The sequence below is a fragment of the Nyctereutes procyonoides genome, unplaced genomic scaffold (assembly GCF_905146905.1).
Source record: "Nyctereutes procyonoides isolate TBG_1078 unplaced genomic scaffold, NYPRO_anot_genome, whole genome shotgun sequence".
In the NCBI taxonomy this organism is placed as follows: Eukaryota; Metazoa; Chordata; class Mammalia; order Carnivora; family Canidae; genus Nyctereutes; species Nyctereutes procyonoides.
The window spans coordinates 17,147,502-17,168,180 of record NW_026575131.1 but is presented as its reverse complement, the minus strand read 5'-3'; the positions used below and the strand labels follow the sequence as shown (position 1 = coordinate 17,168,180).

The 20,679-nt window shown below is 38.3% G+C and overlaps 1 non-coding gene and 1 pseudogene across 1 annotated transcript; one reads left to right on the top strand and one right to left on the bottom strand.

Moving 5' to 3' along the window:
- Positions 1-7,527: 7,527 nt before the first annotated feature.
- Positions 7,528-8,735, bottom strand: LOC129522069 (acidic leucine-rich nuclear phosphoprotein 32 family member A-like; annotated as a pseudogene).
- A 10,959-nt stretch (positions 8,736-19,694) lies between these two features.
- On the top strand, positions 19,695-19,855 carry LOC129522664 (small nucleolar RNA SNORA67). The gene has a single exon (XR_008666956.1). It is a non-coding gene; the product is annotated as a small nucleolar RNA SNORA67 (small nucleolar RNA).
- Positions 19,856-20,679: the final 824 nt, after the last annotated feature.

Sequence of the window (20,679 nt, the reverse complement as noted above, 5' to 3'; positions counted from 1 at the left end):
CCCAAAGGATAAAATGACTTCATCAGGCAATCACATCCTCACATAAAATGTGTGCTCCATTGATGCTTGCTGTTGCTAATAGGGACAGAATTGAGACTTGAACCCGAAGGTTACAGTGCTGTTTCTGTTAATACAACATAATGCACATGTATTCTTTGAGCTGATAATCTAGGTAGAGGTACTCCATTTGTTATCCATTGTGAGTTTTGACAATTTCCTAGTCTACTATCAATTCGTTAAGATTAGCAGGGTCCTTATTCAAATACATATTTTGTATTTGGATAAGGAGAGAGAAATTTTACTAACTGGCACACAGAAAGCTTAGCACTTAAAACTGTATATTTTAATATCCAAACAAACCTAGGAGAATGAAATTTTGTAATCCCCCTTTGTAATCCTACACCTCCTTATGAGGTGAGAGGTGAGTCTCAGATTGGATGAGCGATATGGTCAAGAGTTGAATGAGCAGCAGAGTCAATGGAAACCAGGTCTGTCTGATTCTGGAGATCATAGCAGCTCTTGCAAGGCATGACTCTCACAGTTTTGTCTTGTCTTTTCTCTGTATTTCTTTCTGTACTCCCATTACCACCCTCTCCCGAGCCAGTGTAGAGCTACAGGTAGCTAATCAGTTTTCTGTTAGCATTTAAACCATAAGTTACCATACACTTGGTTATTTAAACAATACAGATTTTTACCTTACAGTTCTGGAGGTCAGAGTCCAAAGTGAATTTCACTGGGTCAAAATCCATGATATGTGTATAGTTGCCTGCCTTCTTGGAGGCTCTAAGGAAGATTCTTTTTTTTCCTTCTTTTCTTTCTTTCTTTCTTCCTTCCTTCCTTCCTTCCTCCCTTCCTTCCTTCCTTCTCTTTTTCTTCTTCCAGTTTCTAAAGCCTGTTTGTAGTCTCCATCGCATGGTCCCCTTGCTGTATCTTCAAAGCTGGTGAAATTAAACTGAATACTTCTCACACTGCCATCTCTTTGGTTCTCTCCTCTCTCTACTTTTAAAGACCCCAGATGATTTACACCCCTAATACTATTTTGCCCTATAACCTAACATATTCAGTTTTGACAGTTAGGACATGGACATCTTTGGAGGTCCATTATTCTACCGTAGACAGATAGATTGAAAGATAGTAGATGATATAGATAGATGATAGATAGATAGATAATAGATAGATAGATGATAGATAGATAGATAGATAGATAGATAGATAGATAGATAGATAATAGATATTCCTCCTTTAGCACATAACTGGGTGATTAGATGTACAAGTTGGAATATGGAAACATTTATTAGAGATAAAGATAGCATAGAATAATTGATTGATTAGGTTCAAGTTGTGACTGTTAGAATAAAAAGAAATCACTGATCTAAAAAATCTGGATACATTCAAGAAAGTTACCTTTCTTGATGCCCAGCTAGCTATTGTGCTAACTGGGAATGTTATCAGAGACAGGGATTTTTTTAAATATATTTTTAAGTATTTATTCATGAGAGATACAGAGAGAGAGAGGCAGAGACATAGGTAGAGGGAGAAGCAGACTCCCTGCACTCAACAACTGAGCCACCCAGGTATCTCAAGGATCTTTTTTTAAGATTTTATTTATTTATTTATTTATTTATTTATTTATTTATTTATTTGAGAGAGAGAGAGAGAAGGAGAGCATGAGGGGCGGGGTGGGGAGAGAGAGGAATAAGCCGATTCCCCACTGAGCAGGGAGCCCAACATGGGACTCCATCCCAGGACCCAGGGACCACCACCCAAGTTGAAGGCAGATGCTTAACTGACTAAGCCACCCAGATGCCCGGAGGCAAGGATTTTTGATGATGATCCTCTTGTAAGCACTTCCAGAGAGACTTTTCTACATTTGAGAGAGAAAATGCATGCATTTCAAGAATTTGGGTTTTTTGAGGAAGAAAGAAGGAATTTTACTTTTCTCCTACATACATTTGATTTTTGACATTTCCACACCTAATTCCCTCAAGCACAAATACCACCTGTGGCCACTGAGGGACCAGTTCTGTGTAGGTAATCAGGTGGCTTTTTCCTTCCAAGTAGCCATCCCCCCCTGACCAGACTAAACCCTCAACCCAGGACCAGAGCAGAGGGCAAGACTTGACTCCTTCCCAGGGTGACACAGGACAAACACCACGGGAGCCCATGCTGTTTCTATCCCCTTCCTGCCTCCTCCATGGGCCCTGCAGGCAACACATCTTGCTTTACCCACCCACCCCCCCGCCACACACACACCCCTCTGTTTTAGAGAAATTCAAATTCCTGACCTATGTTTAGTTTCTTCCGACCATCTCAATTTCACACATTCTCTTACTTTTAACTTGTGAAATAGAATGTGCTATTATTATTATGTAACAAATTAAAACACATTAATTTTTAAAACTGTCAAATATCAGCAATTAATTGTGGGTCAGCATAAAAGATTTGTAGAGGTTCATTATTACCTAGAAATGTGGGGGAGAAGGCAATGATCCGAAAGTTGTTCTTTAAAATCACCACAAGAGGGTGGTAAGGAATTATGCTTTACATGTGCACAACCGCAGCATGGTTGTCTTTTTCTTCACCCACCCACAAAAATTATTATAAGATGGAGCACTGACTATTTTTTTTCTTTCTCATTTACATTCGTTAATCATATTTAACATAGCATTGTTTGGCATCCTCGGAGTGTGTTGGCTGACAGCTGGACATCTTCAATGCAGAGAACAAGGCTTATAAGCACATATCTCCATCTTCCATGTGTGCCTGTACACACTTAAAATGCAACAGCTTCATACATAAATTATGAGCACCTCGTCACTGTCAAACTTCTAATCTGTGATGATGAATTAAATAGAATTTTAAATGGATAAATCTCTATTTTAAATCCATCTCCTCTTCTTGTTTATGAAATGAAATATTGAAGTGAATTGAAGGGAGTGGTCCTGTGGTTCATGCTTGAATGTTGGTTAGTCAAGCTCCTACTGTTTACTGTTCCCAGTGACCTTGATCAAATTGCTCAACTCAGCTGGGAACTCAGTTGTGTACTTAAAGGATTAAGCAGTGCTCCCCGACATTTGGGAGTCAGACACACCTACCATTCTTGCTATGGCATTAACACTGTGTCCCTTTCAGATTAAAGTAAGAATCTCCGTTCTGCAAAGGGAAGGTCTCAGGGGCTTGAAACCATGTTTACTCCATCCTTCTTGTGTTGATTTCCCTTTTCTTTCTTCATTTCTCTTTTTTAAACTTAAAAATTTCCAGTTATTAATTGACATGTATTTAATTTCTCTAGAATTTTCTGATTTTTGTTCTGTGCCCCTGTGTGGGTGACTGTATTGGTATGTGGGTCTGTGAGAACGTGTGCATGTGAGTATATACATATGTGTGCGTATGTGATGTGTATGTGGGTGCTTGCTTAACACGTGTGTGCATCTGTGTTAGCATTGTTCATGTGTCTGCATGTGTGAATTATGTAAGTGTGAATATTGCATGCATGAGTGTGTATGTGTGCCTATATGAAGTGTGTGTGTGTGCATGTGTATGCACATGCATGGATATGCATTGTGTGGTATTCACCAGTATACTTGCATTTGTATGTGCGAGCATGGGATATGCAATACAATGAGTTTATGGGTGATGTGTGTGCATGTGGTACATGTGTTTGTACATATGCATGTTCTTGATGTGTATGTGTGTGTGCCTATCTGTGTATTTGTGGCATTTGGGTGGGTAGGTAAGAAGACTGCAAGTTGTGTTTGTGTGTGTGTGTGTGTACATAAAGATAAGGAACTAGACAAATTGTCTATTGTCATAAGAACACTGTTTGTAGTTAGATATTTTTCTGAGCCAAGAGAAGGCAGTGTGCTGCTGGCACTAATCTTTGAGTTCAACAAGAAAAAGCTCTGAAATCTAGTGACCTGTTATTGCTTTGCCTCTTCCTCTGTCTCCCGCATAGCATTTCATTTTACTGTATTGTGTGAGAATCCATTTTAAGTCTCACCAACCCTACCCTCAATTTTCATTTCACCTGTGTGAAAGCCTTGTACTTGAAATTAAGAGCACTTCAGAATAAGAATACAAAGTGCTTTATCAGGGTATGAAAGCAATGATTCATGTATTTGTTTCTGTCACTTCAAAGTCTGGCTTCCTTTGGTACTTTACAGTTTCTGCTTTTGGGTAACATCATAAAAGACTTTGAGTTTCTGGAGAAAAGAGAGGTGTAAACTATCTTTTGATTTATCTTTTCACTAATAATGACCTTTCATTAACCTCAGCAGATTCTTAAAAAGAAATATTTTCAGCTAATCTTTCTAAAGCTCAGTTTACGTCTGTGTTTAACGTAAACTCAGTAGTTTTTGCCAAAAATGCCAGAATAGACTTTACAAGTTCTTCAAGTTTGCTCACCTTTAAGATTTGTCTTGAAAATGTGTCCTCTGGCTTCAGTGTTTGGTACTTACTCATTTATTTTTCCCTCTTCCTTCCTGGTTAAGTTAGTTTTTTAAGTCAGCTTTTTCTAATTTCAGAGTATTGTAAAAAGAGCAATGATGTTGCAATCAGAGAAGCCCAAGATCAAATCTGGGACCATCCACATATCAAGTTAAATTCCTGAACTTTATTTATTATTATTATTATTGAAGATTTTATTTATTTATTCAAGAAAGACACAGAGAGAGAGAGAGGCAGAGGCATAGGCAGAGGGAGAAGACGGTTCCTTGGGGGAGCCCAATGTGCGACTCGATCCCAGGACCCCAAGGATCACCACCTGAGCCAAAGGCAGACGCTTAACCACTGAGCCACCCAGGTGTCCCATTCCTGGACTTTATAACCATTTCTCATCATACCTTCTGAACATCTAAAAAAATTTGGCCTGCACTATAAAATAAAGAGTTAAATAGTATACTATTTTGCATTTTTCTTTTTTTTTTCACAGAAGTAGCTTTGACTTCTTTTTTACTATATCCTGCCTACCACTAAGCTATATAGTTCAGTTTGCCATATACTCATTGTCAATGAAACTTTATGAAGGAAACTTTTTTAAAACTGACCATTTCAGACAGATTACTTTTGAAATTTGTTAATGTAGTTGATTTTCTGCATAAGAGCCAGAACATTTTAATTACACAAGATCCAAAATAGTGAAATTTGTTCTTCAAAAGAACACTAAAATCTCTGAATTTAAAAGTATATAGACGACATAACAATGTTTAGCAATGTTTTTCCGATAAATAATTATCAGTACTTATTGGCCTCATAAGAGGCAAGATTTGGGTGGTGAGATATGACTTAACCACCAGAAGTTTCTAGAGATGGCCAAGATTCTTATATTACTGTAATTACTCCAGGAGCATAAAAGTTCAGATCTTCTTTTAATTCATTTTCAATAGGAATATGAGCTATCTCTTTGAAGGAGATGCTGGCAGATTATGTTTCTTGATAAACAATGTCAAAACCAAGTGTCAGAAATTCTAATGACATGGTTAGGTCAATTGAGGAACAAGATACCTTCATTGTGAACTTGTTTGGTTCTTCTTGATCCATGGCTATTCTCTCTGTTTCTCTGATCTCAATTCAAGATTTATCAGTACACATTTCTTACTTTAGATTGATTCATCTTTGATCTCATTGCCTTCTTACCCTACTCTAGCTAACGGACTATGGTGATCTCTACTACCTAAGAAGATTAGGGGACGCCACCCTGATCTATATGCATTTTTCAAACTCAGTTCAAGTCAACTGATATTTGAGCATCTTCTTATATGCAAAACAGTTTCAAACTCTAAAGATTCACAAAGACAATGCTCTTTCCTTTATCTAATATAAGCCTGTAGGTGCAGCCAGAAAAAAACTAAAAGATATAGGACTTCTTCCTCACCATAAGACTCAGATGTTTAGTGTAGTACAAATGCAAAAATAAAAACAAGGGTTTTTTTTAAGATTTTATGTATTTATTCGCAAGAGAGACAGGCAGAGACACAGGGAGAGGGAGGAAAAGCAGGCACCATGCAGAGAGCCCAATGTGGGACTCAGAACTCCTTCCCAGAACTCCAGGGTCATGCCCTGAGCCAAAGGCTGACGCTCAACCCCTGAGCCACCCAGGCATCCCAAACAAAGTATTTTTAATAAAGAAAAAATTCAAAAAAAAAATCTTCATTTATTTCACTACTCTTGAGATTGCCTATTCTACTGTTTCATTATATAGATTGGGTGATCAAAACAACAGTGAGAGTAAATTAGTCATGTTGTATGTTGTGTTGTTGTTGTTCATCTACCCTTAACTAATTCTATGTAGTCATTACTGCATCCAGATGGGAGCATGACCTTGTGCCATATTGAGTCCAGTTTTTCAAGAGCTATGCAATCTTCTCTAACTCGAATTCACTCTTCTACTTTAGGAATCGAAAGAACAATGAGAAATTCTATCACAAGATGTAAAAATAAGGGTAGATAGCTTTCCTGATTGCAGAAACACAGTGTTACTGATAAGATATGGAGGGCAGCCTGGGTGGCTCAGTGATTTAGTGCCTGCCTTTGGCCCAGGGTGCAATCCTGGAGTCCTGGGATTGAGTTCCACATCAGGCTCCCTGCATGGAGCCTGCTTCTCCCTCTGCCTGTGTCTCTGCCTCTCTTTCTCTCCCTCTGTGTCTCATGAATAAATAAATAAAATCTTTTAAAAAAATAAATAAATAAGATAAGGAGAAAAGTGTAGATACAGAAGAGACCCATGGCTTATTACACAGGCACCTTACCTGGGCTTTTCTTCCCTTCTTTCTGACCTATTTCAGCCTTATTCTCTTTATACCATTAATCTTCAAGCAATTTTATTTAGTAAACATCTGTTGACCAACTATGAAATCCCAGAAGCTGTAAGTTTTAGGCATCAGCTAACACAGTCTGGTAAACAGTAATATGTAATAAATAGTCGAGATCAACGACTGAATACAAAGCTAAATGAAAGAATGCAGAGTTTTTCCTACATGGAGATATTCTCCTTTTTCACTTTCCCTGATTTCTGGGTAGAGCAAACATCTGTGGGCCCACTGGACCTTTCACTGATGGTGCTATTTATGCTTGTTGACTCAGGACCCTCTCTGCCTGCCCACTGCCCCTTCTGCTTAGCTGGAATTCCATGCCACAATCTTACTGACCAAATGATTGTGTAGTCTCCAAAGTTTTCAAATTTAGTGCACAATGCAAAAAGGACTGAACTACTCCTTTATTCATTCTTACATTCTAGAAAAACAATGAACATCTACCAAATTCTAGGCCATGCTACACAAAGAGGATCCCACATTCAATAAACAGCATTTCCTACCCAGAAAATACACAGAATGACAAAGAATCTGATAATTACCAAAAGACAGCCCAGCTTGAGCACTAAAAACCTATATTATGTAAAAACCCATTCTTAAAGTCTCCAAAATGGCCAAAGTTTGGAAAGTGCCCAATGAAATTTTTTTTTTTTTGGCAGTAAAAATAGTATTTTATTCCAGCCCCTCCCGCCCTCCCTCCCCCCACAACCCCCAGTACACTTTTCCCCTCTCGTTCCTACAGCAACGTTACAATCAGAAAAAATAAGTTTCGGGGGGCGGGATTTCAGGGGAGTAATGGGTAAAAACAGTCAAATCACAATAGGAATTTTTCAAAATAGGGTTATTCCACTTAGTCATCGTCTTCTCCCTCATCTTCAGGTTCTCGTTTTCGCTTCTGACCCCTTTCTTCTTCACCAACATCTTCTTCATCTTCCTCATCGTCTACTTCCCCGTCGTTATAACCCTCTTCATCCTCCATCCTCCTCCTCTTCTCCGCTCACATCCTCCTCTTCTCCTTCTTCCTCCTCCTCTTCATCCTCCTCATCTTCCACTACCTGAGCATCTTCATCATATTCTTCTTCATCCTCGTCCCCCTCGTCGTCATCCAGGCCCTCCACGTAGCCCTCGGCGTCCGAGTCGGGGGCCTCCTTGTCGCCCCGGTTGTAGCCACCGAGATACGTGAGCTGCGGGAGGAGCTTGAACACGTTTTCTCGGTAGTCGGTAGTCGTTCAGGTTGGTTACCTCACAATTGAAAAGGTCTAAGCTCTTGAGGTTTTCTAACTTTTTCAGTGGCTCTATTGTGCTGAGGTCTTTAATTTTGTTGCCACTTAAATTTATTTTTTTTTAATTTTTTTTTATTTATTTATGATAGTCACACACACACACAGAGAGAGAGAGAGAGAGAGAGAGAGAGAGGCAGAGACACAGGCAGAGGGAGAAGCAGGCTCCATGCACCGGGAGCCCGACGTGGGATTCGATCCCGGGTCTCCAGGATCGCGCCCTGGGCCAAAGGCAGGCGCCAAACCGCTGCGCCACCCAGGGATCCCTGCCACTTAAATTTAGATGCTTGAGGTTTGGACACTTTTCTGCCAATACTTCCAGGCCCCCTGAGTTTCTGTTATCGCTTAGTTCAAGCTTCTTAAGTTTGTTTGACTTTGGTAAGTTTGCGACTGAGGTGAGGCCTACGTTGATTGTACTTAAGAACTCCAGTTCCTCGAATTCATCTGTGAGGCCTTCGATTTTGCCTTCAATCGAGCGGCAGTTGTCCAGGACAAGCTCTTTCACATCAGAGGGCGTCGTGTTCCGCAGCTCTAAATGAATCCGTTTGTCCATGTCCATCTCTCGCGCTCTCTCTCTGCAGAGGCTCCCGCGCCGGCGGAGTTCAATCAATAAGCCCCGAACCCACGGCCGCGCGTTTTAGGACTTTGAAGGCTCCTGAAAATTTTTTTTGATATGACATGTCAGTGGGCACTTGCCAAAGGCCATTCTATTTTTTAGATTAACAGAAATCCATTGTATCAAGTCAATATAGAATAAATTGCATCAAACAAAGGGATGATATTGACTGGAATTACAAGAATAAAAACAAAATGATCATTTATAACATAAATTAACTAAACTAAGCTAATAGCCCCGGTAAGTAGAAAGTTCTAGAAGACCTGCTTAAAAAGGGAGCAACTTATTTGTCTAATTAGTTTATCAGCCTTTAAAATAGTGCCTCTAAAGTGGTTACACATGCTTTAAAAGGGTTTTTTTTGGGGGGAATCCCTGGGTGGCGCCACGGTTTGGCGCCTGCCTTTGGCCCAGGGCGCGATCCTGGAGACCCAGGATCAAATCCCACGTCGGGCTCCCGGTGCATGGAGCCTGCTTCTCCCTCTGCCTATGTCTCTGCCTCTCTCTCTCTGTGTGTGTGTGACTATCATAAGTAAATTAAAAAAAAAAAAAAAGAGTTTGCTTTCCTCAATTGCTTTTACAGAACTCTTGCTAGGTAGGTAGTGCCCTGTTAAAGGTCTCTACAGCTATTGCCACATGATCATAAACTCCAAATGAATGCCTTCTAAATGAATGAAATTTTACTGCAAAATAATTCTACTCATTTCTTCCAGGCTCCATAAGTGCTTTGAAAAATTTCAGGAACCCAATCCTCATAAGCTACTAGGAACTAACTTCACCATGCAGTTATGGTCACCAATTTTTCCCAGAAATGACATATAAAACCTCTCATCTGAGCAAAACGAGGCAGATTAATGTTGCATAAAACATATACAGTCCGGATTACAAAATCGCAAAAGCTATCTCTTGAATAGAAAAGGCAGCCCTCTTTAGATGTCTGTAATTACAAGACAAATTTCCCTATAGCCTAATATTTCTTACTCTTTCAGAGAAAATTCTACATAAGAGAAATAAGCCTTGGTATAGGGAAATTTTAGTAAACTTTACTTGCTGGCTAGGAGACATAAGTAAGAATTGTCATTGCTGAGACACCCAGGTGGCTCAGCGGCTGAGTTGCAGGTTGTGATCCCGGGGTCCAGGATCCAATCCTATATCGGGCTCCTTGCAGGGAGCCTGGTTCTTCCTCTGCCCAAGATCACGACCTGAGCCAATGGCAGATGCTCAACCACGGAACCACCCAGGTGCCCCTCCCCACCGATCCCCTTTGAATAGAGTTTTTATCCTATGACTCTCCTACTAAAACCGTTTCAACTCTACTGAAAGGGTATATTCTGAGCTTCTTCTGCTTATGTGCTTAAACATCTTTCTGAGGAGAGAATTGGTCTGTATGGCCAACCCTTCAGGGATGAAAAGCCTAAGTATAGGCAGTAAGGGGCTGCATCTTATTTAGAAGCCACACATACTGACAAGCTACTGCAACCTTAGCTTTCCAATTCCAGGATAGCAGGGAGGATCACTGGAGGGCGTGCTGGACAATGGCTGTTACAGCGCCCTCCCCCCTCTCAACTCTATCTCTGGGGAGGTGCTAACAAGCATGTAAATGCTCCCTGCAGGCAAGAAGCTGTAGGGGGCTGAAGAGGCTGCAAGTCTTCAAAAAACCCACAAATTGGATTATCAATTCCTAAATAATCAGGAGCTGGTCATTTTAACAAAACATGCCTCAAGGCATAGAGTTCAAATGCCACTCAAAGCAGAAGTGAAGAAAATATTTCGCATGCATTCCTTTTGAGGGGCAGCAGTACGTACACAGTGCTGAGAGCATAGACGGTGTTAGCACACTGTTTGGGTCTCTACCACTTGAGCTAGCAGTCTGGCCCTGGACAAGTTATTTAAATTCTCTACCTTTTAGTTTCCTCATCTATTTAATGTGAATAATAATGGTAGCTATATCATAGTGAATATATAAAAGGCTTAGAACAAAGCCTGGTGCATACTGAGCAGTACATAATCATTTGATATTGTTGGAAAATATTTGTTCAACACACACATTATTACAAGCACTGAGCTAGAAACTGGGGAGAAATTCAGATTTTCTTCCTAAAGATTTCTATGGTAATTAGACACAGTACAAGATGGGAGACACTGTGCTTCAGGAGGTGGGCACAGGATGCTATGGAAGCTCAGTGATGCTGAAAGGAGGTTACTGGGAAGAGGAAAGTGGGAAAGGACCACTTGAATGTGACATGGAGGGACAGGCAAATTTGCCATGATGCTAAGGAAGCTTCAGCTCTCCAGCTCCTCCCTTGAGAAGGTTCCTAGGAAATCTGGGGTTGTACAATGGGGGGGGGGGGGGGAGAGAAAGCCAAGACGCAACAGGATATCATTTCCCTTTGAACATTAGTAAATTCTCTAAGATCTTGGAAGAGGGTGGCTTCAATATCAAGCCTGCAATAATTTGTTTGAGCAAATTAAAAATAAGTTGCTCCCCTTTTAAGCAGGTCTTCTAGAACTTTCTACTTACCGGGGCTATTAGCTTAGTTTAGTTAATTTATGTTATAAATGATCATTTTGTTTTTATTCTTGTAATTCCAGTCAATATCATCCCTTTGTTTGATGCAATTTATTCTATATTGACTTAATACAATGGATTTCTGTTAATCTAAAAAATAGAATGGCCTTTGGCAAGTGCCCACTGACATGTCATATCAAAAAAAATTTTCATTCGGCACTTTCCAAACTTTGGCCATTTTGGAGACTTTAAGAATGGGTTTTTACATAATATAGGTTTTTAGTGCTCAAGCTGGGCTGTCTTTTGGTAATTATCAGATTCTTTGTCATTCTGTGTATTTTCTGGGTAGGAAATGCTGTTTATTGAATGTGGGATCCTCTTTGTGTAGCATGGCCTAGAATTTGAGCAAATTTCCTTAATCATTGTTTACTTCCAATTTATAATTTTATATATTTTTTTCTTAAAGTAAGCCCCAATCTATATAAGCTTCAGACCCCACAAAATCTGACCTATATAAGCTTCAGACCCCACTTCTATTCAAAAGATAATTGGGATTTAGCTAAGGTAAGGGTCCCACGGGTTCAAGTTGGTAAATAAGCAGTAGAAGAAGAGATAACCAGCTTGAGTAAAAGTTCCTAGGTGAAATAGAGCCAACCTTGAGTAATCCCAAAGAATTTCACAGAGCATCTGCAATAGGGCATTTGAAGTTTCTTCCTTTCCTTTGCTCGCATTCAGCTGTGTAAGAACTTAATTGTGCAGAGATTTGGACCTTTCTTTTAATTAATGTTCAAGTCACCATATCTTTACCTCTTTTCTTTCACTTTTGAAAGACTCATACAGGAAAAGCAGGTTCAGTCTGTGGCTCTATGTTTTATGTAATGGAATCTTAAATAAGTAGCACAGAACCTTAAAAAAAGAGGGCATAAGGAAGTCTCCCCGTAGACATCAACTAAACAAAAAGTCCTCTCCAGCTTTTTATGTTGAACACTGTAAGTAACAAATGGATATATGTATGCATATACAATTATATACAGTGGTGTACATATAATAATACTTCTGAGCCTAAGTATTTTTTTATCTTATTTTTCTAAGATTTTATTTATTTATGTATTTGAAAGAAAGAGAAAGAGAGAGAGAGTGAGGGGGAGAGGGAGAAGTAGAGTCCCCACTGAGCAGGAAGCCCAGTGCGGGGGCTTGACTCCAGACTCTGGGATGATGACCTGAGCCAGAGGCAGATGTTTAACCCACTGAGCCACCCAGGAGCCCCTAAGTAGTTTCTTAAGTAGACCAGAGTGAAATACTAGAAAAGCTTATTGTTCATATGGATCCATTAGTCTTGTTTATGTTTGTCAAGGCTTTTTAAATATGGGAGATTTGGATGCATGCATGTTAGTAATACTACCTGATATATATATAATTACTTTTTAAGGGAACAAGGAAAAATAATATGCAAATACTAAATCTTTGTAAGGGGTAAACTTCAAAAGGAGAAACCTAGCATATTAAACGTGAACCCTTTCAGAACAATATGTTGTGGTCACAGATGTTACACATTTCATTTTCCTAAGAAGGAAAAAGAAAAGGAATGAGAAAAACAAACTAATAAATGTCATGGCATTAAAAATCAATAGGGGTTAGTATGTTCTGTGCTTTTAAACCTCTAGTTATTCCACTGGATTATAACAGAGCATTTTTGCACTAGTGTAGCCTGAAATAAACCACAGAGACAGGTCAGAGTCAGGTGCACTCAGAGGCCATACACATTCTCAATTGATTACAGAGAGACCAAACAATTTCTTCCCTTTCAAATGAGCTTGAGAAAAATTGGGTTGTTTTCCCAAAATGGAGGAAGTAGATGAGAATTGCTCATTCTCTGAAAAGGAATCAAGTTAATGAAATGACAAAGAGAGCTTTGTTCATTTAAATACCATAAGGTCCATCAGAATTGGTAATAGAGCACATAATTGTCTCTTTTATATCTCAGTCAAATCTTTGCGAAGGGGCTGGTCTCTCCAGTCCTAAAAAGAAAGAAAACTGGAAGGGACTCAGTTTCATGATATTTAAAATCCTCCCCAAGGGCACTCAGGCTTCATAACAACCACAAAAATCAATTACAAGATTAATATAATTCTTTGAATTGTAAAGCAAACAAATAGAAATAACAGAAATAACAAATAAATATCAGCAAAATATTTTGCTTAATAAAAAAAACAATGTTTATCTTACTTAACTGTAGTTTTCCAATTAGTTTGCCATGACTATGTAATATTAATCGGTTAATTACTTTTTTAATGAATGTGTTATCAATTCATCCAATCCCATGTAATGTTTGACTACATCTCTGTCAATCTATATGCAGAAATAGAATGAAAAATCATACTCATATTTCTGTGTATTGAAATTTTTATCTTTTCCATAATTTGTACATTTTCCATAATGATATTTTGTTTGTGGGATAGCTAGCTCTGATTTAACTTTAAAATCTAGAACATCAATAATATTATTTATCAAAATATATACCAGGATAAAAGTCATTTTTAGCAGAATATTCCTAAGTGCTGTTTCATTACATAAAATGTAACCTGGGCATGAGAAGGTTTGCCCAGGTTATTTTTTTAATTATCTAACCACAGGGTGAATGTGGCTCATGAAAATTAATTGGGAGCACCTGTTCCTAGGTACCTTTCTGACAGAGGAACATTAATCTTCCCATTGTATGTAATTCTTCTTCTAAAGAGACAAGAAATATCTCTTTTTTGGTGAAGTCAACATATCTGGTCATGGAACCAGGCCTTTCTTTCCAATAGCCTCCTCTAGTGCTTCTAGCTTCATGTGACAAAGGGATGGGTCGATCAAAGTATTTTTAAATGTGAATCAACTGGGCAGCATTGTTGAGGAAATCCATTCAGAATCTGCGGTTGTATTCTCCTGCATTTGAAGTGGGCCTGCGGGATTCAGATGTGATAATGGCAAAGTGGATAAATGACAGCTCTGGGCATCAATTTCAAGGAAGTGCTCCACTGAATATAGAAATCAAATGGGGAAAAAAAAAATAGCACTTTGTGGATCCTCTTCTCCCAAGCTTGAATTGTTCCTTGCTGTTCTATGTTTCCTGAAAGAAGGCAAAAGGTCAACTGGTAACCTTCTATTGCCCTCGGCGTTGGGTGATATTCTTCTCAGTTTATACACACACACAATCTCTCCCATACTATATGCACACAGCTCTAAAAGGCTTGTTTATCATTCCAAAAATACCTGGTCATTTCACTGGGGCTGAATTGTTGTTTGCCACTTCACCCATAATCAGAATTTTTAAAAAGAAATACAGCTCAATTCTTCGGAAAACTGATTTGAAATCCCCGCCTGGCTAATGAGCTTTTTAACTTCATGTCCAGCTTACTCATTTGCAGAATGAGATCACAGAACTAGAATCTTTCTAAAACCCTCGTAGTTCTCCATTTTAGAAGATGCATTTAGAAGATGCATTTGTGACTAATCATAGTGTGATTACACAAATTCTGCTAGATAGAGACATTATAGTATGAGAAGGCAGAGAAGTGGGCTCCAATTCTGACTTTTCCACTTAGCTATGTGAGGGGGCAATTTATTTATTTATTTATTTTTAAAGATTTTATTTATTATTGAGAGACACAGAGAGAGAGGCAGAAACATAGGTAGAGGTAGGAGCAGGCTCTCTTTGGGGAACTTGATGTGGGACTCCATCCCAGGACTCTGGTGTCACACCTTGAACCGAAGCAGATGTTCAGCCACTGAGCCATCCAGGCGTCCCAAGATGGGGCAATTTATTTAAGTTTCCTCATCCGTTAATCAAGATAGCACTTCTCATCTCATGGGGTCATTGTAAGAATAAAATAAAATAAAGTAAAATGACAGCATAAGAGAACTTTTCAACGGATAATTTATTATATTATTATTATTATTATGTCATCATATCATTGATTCTTAACTTTGCTGAGTATCAGTTTCCTTGTCTATAAAGTGAGAAAAATAATGATTTTCTCCTATGGTTATTTGACAATTAAATTAAATGATCTAATTCTATATACTAAGTACTGTTTTATAGTATTATTTGGACTATTATTTGAAGACTTTCAAACCAGCATTTCCCAGAGTTTGCTCTATGTGCTATCATTTGTTTATAGAAGGAAAAATCCAGTGAATCTAAATATTAATAGTGCCATGCTTATATTACATATGTGAAATGAAAAATGACTGCCAAAAAAATACCTGTATATCAAATTTTCTGTTGTAACACACTTATTTAATTAAAAGAGGTGAGTCACTTTGGACAAACAGATATAAGAAAATAATGGTTCCAGAGGGACTCATTCTTTCATCCATTTTCTAAGTGCCAACAATGTGCCAAGCACTGTGCCATTGCTATGTCTGAGAACTTGTCTGCCTGACTGTTGTATTTACCACCTCAAACCTGCATATTGGTTTCACACAACAGCATGAGAATCCTTAGTGTGCAAGCTGAACTGATCATTTTATTGCCACAACAGCACACACCCTGCAAACAAAGCTGAAATTGCCGATAAGTAGATTCCCAACATCATATTCTAATAAAGATCAAAGTGAAAGAATATGACCAATATTCCTCACTTTTCTACAATCTGGTGCTATAGGGAAACACAGAATTATTACAATGCAAACAAGTCCAATCCAATCAGTGTATCAGAAATGCAGATCGGACTTCCACACAAGGGAGGGTTTAGAATATTATGGCACTTGGCCAGGGTAGCCTTATGATCTTTGTCACCACTGTGTTTGGCTTACTGTCTAGGGGAAAAGAAAGAGTTAAGATGAAAGAAAATGCTATCCTAATATTAGACAAGGGAGTTTCACTAAGGAAAACAATACACGGGGTAGTTACAATTGCTTTTGGCTTCAGTGAAAGGTAAGCCTTAGCATGTTTTTTTTCCTTAAAGAAATGAATTACAATTACCTATCATTACAAGAGTAAACAGGGTGGGCTTGGTTTTGCACATCATTTGTGAATAAATAGACGAGAACTAGAGCAAAGACTTGTAGCCTTTCTCTTTCCAGCTCCTTTGTCTGAAAGAGCACTGCACAGCACAGCTTGTCTTATGCACAATGACACAGAAGCAGAGGAAAGCTCTTACCAAAAATGCAGACTTCAGTTACAGTGTCATTTGATTTTGCTTCTCAAGATATCCTTTTTGAAAATGTCCTTGCAGTTCAGTCCCGCATCAGTAAAAGAGAATCCTGCACACAAAAGCCAAATCTATATCCAGGCAGCTATATGTTAGCCGTGAAAAATTGCTAAATGTGTTAAAAAAAAAATCTTGATGTAAATTAACCTAAACTTCCTCCATGGATATTATCAATTATTCATGGCATAAATTATGCAACAGAGCTGACAGTTAGTACTTGATAGAATATACAGAATGAGATATGTGTATACATACATACACAAATATACATGCATACATATATGTGTTAATGCACACAGATTCACATACAAATATTCATGAATATATATGCATAATTATGCATATGTACATACACATACATAAATCAATAAAGTGATAGAGTACAAGAGCACTGAGATATGAGTCTGGAGACCTAGATTTGAGCCATTTAATGCGAGTCACTCACTCCTGCTCTCAGCATTTTTGGACTCATTTTGGACCAGTGGCCCTTTTAATTATAAAATTATTTCATTATGTATCCCAAGCTCCTGTCCTACCAAATGTGGTACAGATGTCCTACTGAGGATGAGTCACGGTTGTTAAGTTTGGGCACTTGTAAATGTTGATTTGGAGGAGTGAAAAAAGCTGCCCCCTCAACTCACTAGTACCTGTTCAAATTTCAGACCTTCTCTCTGCCATCTCTGTGGGCTTTTTTATTATATCTTGTTGGTATGGTTTTCTTAAATGCTAAAAAAGTGATCCCAGTTCTTTTGTGTGAATTGAGCTTCTATTTTAAGGCCCACCCAGTAGAAAATGTGCAGCTCATTTGATTTAAGTGGAAACAGAAGACCAAGTAGTTAACTATTTTATGAAGTGTAAAAGAATAAAATTAATTGCTTATTATGTTTCTATTATACTTTCTAATTTTCACTATACTCAAAACATTAACAAAAGGCTTAACTGGAACTTTCCTACAGAAGTCTTCTTTTTTATGACCTAACCTAAGAGCAAATGCTTCCATTTCTCTATTATTTTTTACTGACTATTTGGTCTTTATTATTACTAGTTTTTTGAATAATACTGAGTATTTGGAGGGGAGACAAATTTTGTATTTAGTCGCCTAATTTGCATAGCTAACCTATTATTAGTGTCTCAGTTTTAGAAATGAAGAAACTTAGGCATAGACATGTTGAGTAACAAGGTCACACAGCTAGTGTGTGCTGGAGCTGAGATCCCAATTGGAGAAATTTGGCTCCAGACATTGTATTAGTAGCCAATGCATGATACTGCCACCACTGAAATATTTGCCAATAGGACTATGATGGATACAGGGAATTCTATCTCAAACATCTATAGTATCTTTAATTACAAGGTCATCTTTTAATACTATATTTCTACACACTGAGACTTCTTGCCAAGAATAACTAGCTGTGTGACCTTGCACTAATTATTTAGTTCTTTTTTTTTTAAATCTTTTTTTTAATTTTATTTATTTTTGATAGTCACATACACACAGAGAGAGAGAGAGGCAGAGACACAGGCAGAGGGAGAAGCAGGCTCCATGCACCGGGAGCCCGACGTGGGATTCGATCCCAGGTCTCCAGGATCGCGCCCTGGGCCAAAGGCAGGTGCCAAACCGCTGCGCCACCCAGGGATCCCTATTTAGTTCTTTTTACTTCCATTTCTTCAATCAGAAATGGTTCTGACAGTAGTCATTTATCTCATAAAGTTGTTGTAAGAATTGTATGAGACAGATCACATAAAATACTTGTAACTTTGCTTATCATATAGTTAGTGCTCAATCAAGGTCAGTTAGCAAGTCAGTAGTAGTCATAGTAGTAGTAGCAGCAGCAGTCATACCTCAGAGAAAATTTAGATTTGGATATTAGGGGCACCTGGGTGGCTCAGTGGTTGAGCATCTGCTTATGGGTCAGGTTGTGATCCCAGGGTCCTGGGATCAAGCCCCACATCAGACTTCCCACAGGGATCCTGCTTCTCCCTCTGCCTATGTCTCTGCCTCTCTCTCTGTGTCTCTCACGAAAAAATAAATAAAATTTTTAAAAAAGATTTGATAAGAGAGAGGATTGAATTTGAGTTTTGGATTTATCACATGTATATTTCAATTACCTCTATAGCCTTGCTGGTATAATGTTTCCTGTTTTGATGATTATTATATCTATATTATATCTATGATATTTCTACAAAACCAATATAAAACCCTATTTTACATAAGCAAACAAATATGTATAAAATAACATTTTGTGTGTTTTAATATAACATTGCACATATATACATATAATAATTCTACAAAATATGTATGCATATACTTATATATTTTTATATGTATGTGTATGTATGGGTATGTGTATAATACACACAGATTCATGCATTAAAGAGGAGAAAAAGATAGGGAGAAAACATTGAAAAACTGCTTGGTCTCCCTTACCTCCTCACTGGAAACTGAGGCATCCAATTTATATGCATAGAAAGTAGAAGTACAAACATGTTGGTCAGATGAATGATTAATTATACAAGGGTAAAATAGGAAACAACCAAAATACTCTGTAATAGAGGCTTGTTAAATCAACAATAATGAAAAAAAAATAAAAAAAAATAAATCAACAATAATGCACCAGTATGAGTGAAAACTGTTCAACCACTAAAATCAGGCTTTGGAGGAATATTTAATTACACCAAAAATCTTTATATAGCAGGTTTTTAAGTGAAGAAATCAGGCACCAGGGCAGACTGTGTATCAAAATCCTAAGATGATATGAAAAAAATCCCAAGGTAGTATAAAAAAAGTCCCAAGATAGTATACACCTGTAAAAATAGATATGAATAAATGCATACAATAGGGAGGACTCAGAATTAACAGTGTTTATTTCTGCAAGGTCATTACTAGCAATCTTTATTCGCTATGTGTCCACTTGTGTTTGTGTGATTTATATAATATTTACATCAACATGAATTATGTGTTAAATAATAATACTAAAAATGATACTTTCATCAATGATATTCAATAAAGTAAAAAAAAAAATGACTCAGTGTTTCGGAGAAAATCTCCTATTTACCTTCCTCTCCTCTCCAGTTTGTTCTACCCAGAAAACCCTCAGATACATGTGCAGCTTTGTCATTGCTGCCACTTGCTTGTCCTTTTCTGTCTGTCCAACCACATATTTCTACTGAAGGTTCTGTCTATGCTGGCTTTCCAAAGTAGCTTCTCCCATCTCAGGTCAGTCTTGATATTTGGCCTTCTACTTGCTGATATGTCCTTTCCAAAACCAGTGTTTAATTTTTCTATCAATCCAAGGTGATTCCCATTCCAAGAGGCCTGCTCATGCCCCTCTTCATGTTACTTTTCCTCTTCAGGAAAGTAACAACATAGAATAAAATCTGGCATGCCTTCAGTTGCTGGCCGGGAGGAGATTTCTGTTTCCTTGGCCTCCCTTTGGCTGCTGAAACGCATTTTGGTCCCTTCTGGATTGATTGTGGCCTCTTCTCATTCACATGCTGACATGTCCTCTCTCCTGATCTAGGCCAGAGGCGTAGATTTCTTTAGTCATCAACTATGATCTTCCTACCAACAGGGAAAACTCTATCCACAGAATAGGTTGTGGTGGATGGTTTGGCCCTACAGGTGTGGCTATTAATATGGAGACATTGAGTCCTCCTGCAACAGCTCCACAGAGGAGACACCCCTTCAATGTTGCTGACCTGCTACCTAGCCCTATTCAGGATTCAGTCTGGGGGGGTTGAAGAGGAGCAGGACAGAGGAAGGAAGGGAGCCAAGGGATGGATATCTTGTCATTTTTTTCTTTGAATAAATGCCAGTTTGATGCAAAGTAATAATACTTTTTCTGTCACATGTGTTTAAATGTACATAAGCTTCAAAGATATTCTTTTAGGAGATGACTACATCTCCTTTCCATTGTTTCTCTTGTTGGTGCTTCATAGAGTGCTTGAGACCAAGATGTTGTTCAGTGGACTAATGACTGGCCAGCCTGGGTTTCTTAATCTATCTAGACTCCTAGATCTAAATCTTTCACAGTATTGGAAATGTGTAACAAAGCAGTCATCCCTTCTCCCTACCCCACCCACCCCCCTGCAACCCCACCCATACTGCTTGAATTTAATGCTGCTATCAGGCAACAATGAATCTTTCACCTGGAGCAGAGAATGAGGATTCATGGACATTTGTAATCCAAAAATCAATGCTACCTTACAATATATCTACTTGTGATTGAGTCATTCTCTTTACTGGTTATTCTTAAAGTGTATTGGATGCCCA